Source organism: Callospermophilus lateralis, unplaced genomic scaffold, assembly GCF_048772815.1.
Source record: "Callospermophilus lateralis isolate mCalLat2 unplaced genomic scaffold, mCalLat2.hap1 Scaffold_153, whole genome shotgun sequence".
Lineage (NCBI taxonomy): Eukaryota > Metazoa > Chordata > Mammalia > Rodentia > Sciuridae > Callospermophilus > Callospermophilus lateralis.
The window spans coordinates 34,513-46,236 of NW_027512646.1; positions in this window are offsets into that span (position 1 = coordinate 34,513).

The following is an 11,724-nucleotide window of genomic DNA, read 5'->3' on the forward strand; positions in this document are numbered from 1 at the left end:
TTCAGATGGAATGTAATCTTAGAGAAGACATTAGACAGCAAGTTCAAACAATGAACGTATATTTTGAAAACCAATTAATTAAGAAAATTCAAATGTCAAAGAACGCGCTCTATCACGAAATAGAGATTTAGAAAAAAACAAACAGTAATCCTAAAAATGCAAGAAACCCTAAACCAAATTAAAAACTCAAACGAGAATATTACAAATAGACTAGATCAAGTAGAAGCCAAAACATCAGATAATGAAGGCAAAGTTTATCAACTTGAAAAGAATATAGTCAACACAGAAAGGATGCTTAAAAGACATGAGCAATATATCCAAGATATATATGATGTCATAAAAAAACCAAACCTGAGAGTCATTGGAATACAAGAAGGCATAAAGCATCAAACCAATGGAATGAACAATTTATTGAATGAAATAATCCAAGAAAAATTCCCAGATATTAAAGGTGGAATGGATTGCCAAATCCTGGAAGCCTACAGGACCACGGACATTCAAAACCATAATAGACCAACTCCAAGACACATAATTATGAAGATATCCAACATAGAAAACAAGGAGAGAATATTAAAAGCTATGAGAGAAAGGAGGCAGATTACATTCAGGGGTAAACCAATTAGGTTAATGGCTGATTTTTCATCACAGATGTTGAAAGCAAGAAGATCCTGGAACAACGTATTTCCAACGATAAAAAATAATGTATTCCAACCAAGAATACTGTATCCAGTATTGATAATGAAATTAAAATATTTCATGATAAATAAAAGTTGAAAGAATTCGCAGACAGAAAACCAGCACTGCATGGCATCTTGAGCAAAACACTACAAGAAGAGGAATTGAAAAACAGGTAGCCAAACTAACAGTGGGAAATAACTCAGTAAAAGAAAGGAAAAAAAATAACCAAAAGAAAATACTACCCATATAAAAATAAATAAATAAACAAGCACGGCGGGTAGTACTAACCATATTTCAATAGTAACCTTAAATGTTAATGGCTTAAATTCCCCAATTAAGAGACATAGGCTAATAACCGGGATTAAAAAACCAAATCCAACAATATGCTGCCTTCAGGAGACTCATCTGATAGGAAAAGACATACACAGACTGAAGGTGAAAGGTTGGGAAAAATCATACTACTCACATAGTCCCCCGAAGCAAGCAGGAGTGGCCATACTCAAATGGAATAAAATCAACTTCAAACCTAAGTTAATCAAAACAGATAAAGGAGGACACTACATACTATTAAAAGGAACCATCCATCAACCAGACATAACAATTATCAATATATATGCACCAAACAATGGTGCTGCAACATTCATAAAACAAACTCTCCTCAAGTTCAAGAGTCAAATAGACCACAACACAATAATTATGGGTGACTTCAACACACCGCTTTCTCCATTTGAGAGATCCTCCAGACAAAAGCTGAATAAAGAAACTATAGAACTCAATAAGACAATCAATAACTTAGACTTAACCAACATATATAGAATATATCAACCATCATCAAGTGGATACACATTCTTCTCAGCAGCACATGGGTCCTTCTCAAAGATAGACCATATATTATGCCATAGGACAACTAATAGTAAATATAAAGGTGTGGAGATAATACCATTAAACTTATCTGATTACAATGGAATTAAACTGGGTATCAATTATAAAAGAAAGATGGAAAAATCATACATCTTATGGAAAGTGAACAATATGTTACTGAATGATCAATGGGTTACAAAAGACATAAAGGAGTAAATCAAAAAATTCTTGGAGATGAATGGAAATACAGACACAACATATTGGAATCTATGGGACAAAATGAAAGCAGTTTTAAGAGGGAAATTCATTTCCTGGAGGTCATTCCTCAAAATGAAAAAAAAACAACAAATAAATGAGCTCACACTTCATCTCAAAGCCCTAGAAAAGGAAGAGCAAAACAAAAGCAAATGTAGTAGAAGGCAAGAAATATTTAAAGTCAGAGCGGAAATCAACGAAATTGATACAAAAAAAAAACATTAAAAATTGATAAAACAAAAAGTTATTTCTTTGAAAAAATAAATAAGTTCGACAGACCCTTAGCCATGCTAATGAAGAGAAGATGAGAGGGATCTCAAATTACTAACACACGGGATGAAAAAGGCAATATCACAACGGACACTACAGAAATACAGAGGATAATTCAAAATTATTTTGAAACACTATATTCCAATAAAATAGAAGATAGCAAAGATATCGATAAATTTCTTAAGTCATATGATTTGCCCAGATTGAGTCAGGAAGATACACACAATTTAAAAAGACCAATAACAAAGCAGAAAATTGAAGAAGCCATGAAAATACTGCCAACCAAGAAATACCCTGGACGGCATGGATATACAGCAGAGTTTTACAAAACGTTCAAAGAAGAATTAATACCAATAGTTTTCAAGTTATTTTAAGAAATAGAAAAAGAAGGAGCTCTTCCAAATTCATTGCATGAGGCCAACATCACCTTGATCCCAAAACTAGATAAAGACACTTCAAAGAAAGAAAACTACAGACCAATATCTCTAATGAACTTAGATGAAAAAATCCTCAAAAAAATTCTTTTGAATCGAATACAAAAGCATATCAAAAAAATTGTGCACAATGATCAAGTAGGAGTCTTCCCCGGGATGCAAGGCTGGTTCAATATACAGAAATCAATAAATGTTATTCACCACATCAATAGATTTAACCATAAGAACCACATGATCATCTCGATAGATGCAGAAAAAGCATTCGACAAAGTTCAGCATCCGTTTATATTCAAAAAAATAGAAAAACTAGGGATAACAGGAACTTACCTCAACATTGTAAAAGCTATATATGCTAAGCCTCAGTCTAGCATCATTCTGAATGGAGAAAAACTGAAGGCATTCCCACTAAAATCAGGAACAAGACACGGATGCCCTCCCTCACCACTTCAATTCAATTTAGTCCGCGAAATACTAGCCAGAGCAATTAGACAGACAAAAGAACTTAACAGCATAAAAATAGGAAAAGAAGAACTTAAATTATCACCATATGCGGATGATATGATAATATATCTAACAGACCAAAAAGGGTCTACAAAGAAACTACTAGAGCTTATAAGTGAATTTAGCAAAGTGGAAGGATATAAAATCAACACGCATAAATCAAAGGCATTCCTGTATATCAGCGACAAATATTCTGAAATGGAAATGAGGACAACAACCCCATTCACAATATCCTCAAAAAAAAAAAAGTATATTACTTGGGAACCAAGCTAATAAAAGAGGTGAAAGATTAATACAATGAAAACTACAGAACCCTAAAGAGAGAAATAGAAGAAGACCTTAGAAGATGGGAAAATATACCCTATTAATGGATAGGAAGAACTAACATCATCAAAATGGCAATATTACCCCAAGTTCTCTGTAGGTTTAATGCAATGCCAATCAAAATCCCAACAGCATTTCTAGTAGAAATAGATAAAACAATCATGAAATTCATATGGACAAATATAAGACCCAGAATAGCAAAAGCAATTCTAAGCAGGAAGTGTGAATCAGGAGGTATAGTGATACCAGATTTCAAACTGTACTACAGAGCAATAGTAACAAAAACAGCATGGTACTGGTACCAAAACAGGCAGGTGGACCAATGGTACAACTTAGAGGACACAGAGACAAATCCACAAAATTACAACTTTCTTATATTTGATAAATGGGATAAAAGCATGCAATGGAGGAAGGATAGCATCTTCAACAAATGGTGCTGGGAAAATTGAAAATCCATATGCAAAAAAAAAAAGTTAATCCCTTTCTCTCACCATGCACAAAAGTTAACTCAAAATCGATCCAAGAGCTTCATATAAAATCAGAGACTCTGCGCCTGATAGAAGAAAAAGTTGGTTACAATCTACATATTGTGGGATCGGGCTCCAAATTCCTTAATAGGACACCCATAGCACAGAGTTAATAACTAGGATCAACAAATGGGACTTACTTAAACTAAAAAGTTTTTTCTCAGCAAGAGAAACAATAAGAGAGGTAAATAGGGAGCCTACATCCTGGTAACAAATTTTTACTCCTCACACTTCAGATAGAGCCCTAATATCCAGAGTATAAAAAGAACTCAAAAAATTAAACAATAAGATAACAAATAACCCAATCAACCAATGGTCCAAAGACCTGAACAGACACTTCTCAGAGGAGGACTTACAATCAATCAACAAGTATATGAAAAAAATGCTGACCATTTCTAGCAGTCAGAGAAATGCAAATCAAAACCACCCTTAGATACCATCTCACTCCAGTAAGATTAGCAGCCATTATGAAGGCAAACAACAACAAGTGCTGGAGAGTTTGGGGGGAAAAGGGTACTCTTGTACATTGCTGGTGGGACTGCAAATTGGTGCGGCCAATTTGGAAAGCAGTATGGAGATTCTTGGGAAAGCTGGGAATGGAACCACCATTTGACCCAGCTATTGCCCTGTTCGGACTGTTCCCTGAAGACCTTAAAAGAGCATACTACAGGGATACTGCCACAACGATGTTCATAGCAGCACAATTCACAATAGCTAGACTGTGGAACCAACCCAGATGCCCTTCAATAGATGAATGGATACAAAAGTTGCATTTATACACCATGGAGTATTACGCAGCACTAAAAAATGACAAATTCATGGAATTGGCAGGGAAATTGATGGCACTAGAACAGATTATGCTTAGTGAAGCTAGCCAATCCCTTAAGAAAATACCAAATGTCTTCTTTGATATAATGAGAGCAACTAAGAACAGAGCAGGAAGGAAGAGCAGGAAGAAAAGATTAACATTAAACAGATACATGAGGTGGGAGGTAAAGGGAGAGTAAAGAGAAATTGCATGGTCATTGAGGGAGACCCTCATTGTTATACAAAATTACATATTACAGGTTGTGAGGGGAAAGGGAAAATAAACAAGGAGATAAATGAATTGCAGGAGATGGGTAGAGAGCGAATATGGGAGGGGAGGGGAGGGGGGATAGTAGAGGATAGGAAAGGTTGCAGAATACAACAGTTACTAATAAGGCATTATGTAAAAATGTGGATGTGAAACCAATGTGATTCTGCAATCTGTATTTGGGGTAAAATTGGGAGTTTATAACCAACTTGAATCTAATGTATGAAATAGGATATGTCAAGAGCATTTTAATGTTTTGAACAACCAATAAAAAAAAGGATCCTGATGGCTCTCCTCAAAGTCAAGCACATCCCACGCAGAGCTCATAAGAAATGTGTGTGAAAAGCTTGGACACAATGCTATCTTCTTCACTTCCCTGCTGATTCTGGCTGGTCCTGGTCAGATCCCAAGTGGATACCTGGTTCATTGTAGAGCCCCAAATGCTGAACAAGTGAGATCTTAGCACACAGTTGCAATTATCAAAAGATGTCATGGACTAAGATGAAGACACTCTGCCCAGGAAGGAGTTCAGGGATGAGAAGGAATGATGACCACAGTGGTTTTACCCTCACAGTGACCAGTCAGTGTCAGTATCCATGTATGTATAAATAGAAGGAACCAGAGAGCATTTGGGACTGACATTATAAAGACCTATCATATATAATGTCAATGTGATATCCTGCAGGCCACACAGGGGGCAGCACAGACCTAAACTAGGGATCGGACACCACTGCTGTGCTGAGCTGGATCTTCACTACAGCCCACCTTTTGCTCTGTAACTAGATGAGCTGCAATTGTGCTGATCAGGCCCCATGAAAATCCGTCCAGTGAAAACATGTTTCTACAAAGTAGTGTCTACAAAAAAACCCAATATGGTAGCTTTCAGTGTCAGTTGGAACATGCAAAGTAAGACCTTCCTTAGCTACAGTAATGTCTGGCCTGTGCATCTCCTCTGTCTCAGATGCCCACCATAAGTGACCATAGTGCATTGGTGGACCTGAGGGCCATTGTTAAGGATTGACCCTGTCCAGAAACTTGAGCCTAGAATGGGGATTGGAAGATAAATTCTGACACCTCTCACAAAAAATGTATATGAACGTGAAAATTTTTCATGAGTAAAGTGTTGTGAACTATCACATGCACTGATTAAATATAGGACATACTGACAGGTAAAGTTTGCTATTAAATGAAGTTGCTACTGGTGCAGTGACAGGATTGAAATGGAGTTTTTCCTTTATAGAGTGTCAAGAAAATTTTCTGGGTTTTCATGGGATATGTTTTGCATGTTAATTGAGGTATTGGTGTGGAATAAACTGCACATATGGAAGGTTTACAGTTTGATCTATTTACACATATACAAAATCATGATCTAATGGAGATGGCTTTTTTTGTTTAAACATATGGACGTTGGCCTCATGGCATGTATATATCTAGAGAAACAAACAAATGTGCAAAAACGAACACAAATTCACACTCAGAATCATGTTGCATGAATGCACACAAAGACACATGTATAAAACTCTCATTGACCTAGCAACTTTGCTCAACTCACATAGGTGCTTCAAGGAAATATGCAGAATGGCCATAGATATTTTTTAAATCAATTTAGACCACAAACCCCTCACTTCTCATTCTCAAGGAGGTAGTGGAATCACTGAGACTCTGCACTCAAAATGAAGGAAGACTCTCTGACCCTTGGCATTATCTACATTTTCAAACAGGAAGAGAGTGAGCCCAGGATACATACCAATTATGGATCCTTTTGATTCCTCCTGTGAATACAGAAAAGGAGTCACTATGAACATCAAGCCATGATTTGACCTGTTAGCACAAGTCTTTTGTTTATTGGTGACATTCAAATATTCAATGAGAATGTGTGCAAATCAAGGGAAGACATAGCAAATATACACTCACCAAATGACACAAGCTTTTCTAGGGTATTTGTGTCACACGTCTATATTAGGTGATAATTAAGGAATTTGATGACCAGGATGGAAAATCATATCCAGGCACAAAGCTTGTTATTATACGGTGTGTAGTTTATACTGTTTCTTGTTATATTGCCTTCAGTGAGATCTCATTTGGCAACAGACACCTTAATGAGAATCTGCACACTCAGGAAATTGTGTATGTCATCTCCAGGAAACCATATCATATTACAAGAGAAAGAGATACTAAAGAGCAACACTTGAATTTCAGAGGAAGATAAGCAACCTTACCATGGCTTCTGATGGGGCCTCTTGATCCATGCTTTCTCCAGGAATGAACTCCACCATGTCATTTGGGTGAGCTAGGAGGATGCAGAATAATGATTAGTATACTGATTTAAGGCTTATGAATAGTTCAGAGCATTTCTTGATATGGACATCAGTGAAAATATACAGCAAATATAAGAACAAGAATGAGTGATGGCCGCAAATAGAGTGCATCACACCCCGTGTAACACATCACTGCACAGGTGAATACAGGGTTAGAACAACAGAAAGCTATCTTGTTAGGAATTTCCAGCTGAATTGGGGTGCACGGAAACCTAGAGGAAGGATTTCCATCACCGAGGACCGGTTACTGAGTCTCAAATGCGAGCCAACGGTGCAACCAGAGATCCAGGCTGACTGATCCGCCGCCTGCCCTGCGGCCCGCCCCGTGGCTACAGACGGCGAGGTGTCGCCGAGAAGCGACCAGCAAGCAGAGAGAAACGGCACTACGGATTCTGTGGAGTCCTGCTGGCTGTGCACTCTCTGAGCTCTGGGATGAGTTCGGGGTTTGAGATGAAGGAAGGAAGCGGTCCAGTTCTATCCCGCACAACTTAAAGTCCACCAATGAAGCCAGCGGGAAACATCTTGTAAAACTGACGTCACCATCGCCAGGTTATGACAGATTGCTACAATAAAACAGCATGAACAACCAGACTACATATAACTTACTAAATGCAAATAGATGAATACTACAAATAGGTGTATAGTCCACCCAAGCCCTTAACTACCTCCAAGTATTCCTGTCTATTCTCTTGTTAATATCCGACTGCATTTGAGTAACCCCCCAAAGAAGCTAATGTATCCGAACCTCCATACAATCAAATCAACCGATCTTTACATAAAATCTTAAGTCCAAACCTTAGTTCTCTATATGCCATCAAAATCTGAAGGCCTTTAATGAAACCAATGAATTTACCTTATATCACAATTAAATCCAACATCTCGAAACATTGTCTCCTAACACAAAGGAGAGATAGTGGAAATATAAAAACCAAAAAAATTTAAAGGAGAAAACAGAAACACAGCAGTCAAACAGAGTTGGGAAGTAACTTGAGCACCATGAAAAAAACAAAGGGAAAAAGGAGCACAAACAATGCAGGACAACTTAAATACAAAGGAGAACCTACAGGCACCAGAAAAATGGACAGAGAAAGAAGTCAAGGCATACCTAACTCAGATGGAATGGAATCTTAGAGAAGACATTAGACAGCAAGTTCAAACAATGAACGTATGTTTTGAAAACGAAGTAAATAAGCAAATTCAAATGTAAAAGAACAAGCTCTATCACGAAATAGAGATTTAGAAAATAAAACAAACAGTAATTTTAGAAATGCAGAAAACCATAAACCAAATTAAAAACTGAAACGAGAATATTAAAAGTCAAAAGATTTATATGATCTAAAGAGAAACCAGAGTATAACAAACGAGAATATTACAAATAGACTAGATCAAGTAGAAGCCAGAACATCAGATAATGAAGACAAAGTTTATCAACTTGAAAAGAATATTGTCAACACAGAAAAGATGCTTAGAAGGCACGACCAATCTATTCAAGAGACATGGGATGTCATAAAAAAACCAACCCTGAGAGTCATTGGAATAAAAGAAGGCATAGAGCATCAAACCAAAGAAATGAACAATTTATTGAATGAAATAATCTTAGGAAACTTCCCAAATATGAAAGGTGGAATGGATTGCCAAGTCCTGGAAGCCTACATGACCCCAAACATTCAAAGCCATACTAGACCAACTCCAAGACATATAATTATGAAGATATCCAACATACAGAACAAAAAGGGAATATTAAAAGCTACGAGAGAAAGGAGGAAGATTTCTCTCAGGGGTAAACCAATTAGGTTAACGGCTGATTTTTCATCACAGACGTTGAAAGCGAGAAGATCCTGGAACAACGTATTTCCAACGATAAAAAATATTGGATTTCAACCAAGAATACTGTATCCAGCAATATTAAGCTTCAGATTTGACAATGAAATTAAAATATTTCATGATAAATAAATGTTAAAAGAATTCACATCCAGAAAACCAGCACTGCATGGCATCTTGAGCAAAACACTACAAGAAGAGGAATTAAAAAACAGCACCCCAAACTAACAGTGGGAGGTAACTCAGTAAAGGCAAGGAAAAAAAATAACCAAAAAGGAAAAACTATCCATATTAAAATAAATAAATAAACAAGCATGACCGGTAGTACTAACCATATTTCAATAGTAACCTTAAACGTTAATGGCTTAAATTCCCAAATTAAGAGACATAGCCTAATAACCTGGATTAAAAAAACAAATCCAACAATATGCTGCCTTCAGGAGACTCATCTGATAAGAAAAGACATACACAGAATGAAGGTGAAAGGTTGGGAAAAATCATACCACTCACATGGTCCCCCGAAGCAAGCAGGAGTGGCCATAGTCATATTGAATGAAATCAACTTCAAACCTAAGTTAATCAAAAGGGATAAATAAGGACACTACATACTATTAAAAGGTACCATCCACCAACAAGACATAACAATTATCAATATATATGCACCAAACAATGATGCTGAAACATTCATAAAACAAACTCACCTCAAGTTCAAGAGACAAATAGACCACAACACAATAATTGTGGGTGACTTCAACACACCGCTCTCTCCATTGGACAGATCCTCCAGACAAAAGCTGAATAAAGAAACTATAGAACTTAATAACACAATCAATAACCTAGACTTAACCGACATATATAGAATATATCAACCATCACCAAGTGGATACACGTTCTTCTCAACAGCACATGAATCCTTTTCAAAGATAGACCATATATTATGCCATAGGACAACTATTAGTAAATATAAAGGTGTGAAGATTATACCATGTAACTCATCTGATTGCAGTGGAATGAAACTGGATATCAATGATAAAAGAAGGATGGAAAAATCATACATCTTAAGAAAAATGAACAATATGTTACTGAATGATCAATGGGTTACAAAAGACATAAAGGAGTAAATCAAAAAATTCTTGAAGATGTATGGAAATACAGACACAACATATTGGAATCTATGGGACAAAATGAAAGCAGTTTAAAGAGGGAAATTCATTTCCTGGAGGTAATTACTCAAAAAATGAAAAAACCAACAAATAAATGAGCTCACACTTCATCTCAAAGCCCTAGAAAAGGAAGAGCAAAACAACAGCAAATGTAGTAGAAGGCAAGAAATAATTAAAATCAGAGCAGAAATCAATAAAATTGAAACAAAAAAAACATTAAAAAATTGATAAAACAAAAAGTTGGTTCTTTGAAAAAATAAATAAGATCGACAGACCCTTAGCCAAGCTAACGAAGAGAAGAACAGAGAGAGCTCAAATTACTAACATATGGGATGAAAAAGGCAATATCACAATGGACACTACAGAAATACAGAAGATAATTAGAAATTATTTTGAAACCTTATATTCCAATAAAATAGAAGATAGCAAAGATATTGATAAATTTCTTAAGTCATATGATTTGCCCAGATTGTCAGGAAGATACACACAATTTAAACAGACCAATAACAAAAGAGGAAATTGAAGAAGCCATCAAGAGACTACCAACCACCAAAAGCCCTGGACGACATGGATATACAGCAGAGTTTTACAAAACCTTCAAAGAAGAATTAATACCAATACTATTCAAGTTATTACAAGAAATAGAAAAAGAAGGAGCTCTTCCAAATTCATTCTATGAGGCCAACATCACCCTGATCCCGAAAAAATACAAAGACACTTCAAAAAAAGAAAACTACAAACCAATGTCTCTAATGATCTCATATGCAAAAATCCTCAAAAAAAATCTTGTGAATCGAATACAAAAGCATATCAAAAAAATTGTGCACCATGATCAAGTAGGATTCATCCCCGGGATGCAAGGCTGGTTCAATATACAGAAATCAATAAATATTATTCACCACATCAATAGATTTAACCATAAGAACCACATGATCATCTCAATAGATGCAGAAAAAGCATTCGACAAAGTTCAGCATCCCTTTATGTTGAAAACACTAGAGAAACTAGGGATAACAGGAACTTACCTCAACATTGTAAAAGCTATATATGCTAAGCCTCAGTCTAGCATCATTCTGAATGGAGAAAAACTGAAGGCATTCCCACTAAAATCTGGAACAAGACAGGGATGCCCTCCCTCACCACTTCTCTTCAATTTAGTTCTCGAAATACTAGCCAGAGCAATTAGACAGACAAAAGAAATTAATGGCTAAAAAATAGGAAAAGAAGAACTTAAATTATCACATATTCAGATGATATGATAATATATCTAACAGACCAAAAAGGTTGTACAAAGAAACTACTAGAGCTAATATGTGAATTTAGCAATTTGGCAGGATATAAAATGAACACTCATAAATCAAAGGCATTCTTGTATATCAGTGACAAATCTTCTGCAATGGAAATGAGGACAACCACTGCATTCACAATATCCTCAATAAAAATAAAATACTTGGGAATCAATCTAACAAAAGAGGTGAAAGATTTATACAATGAATA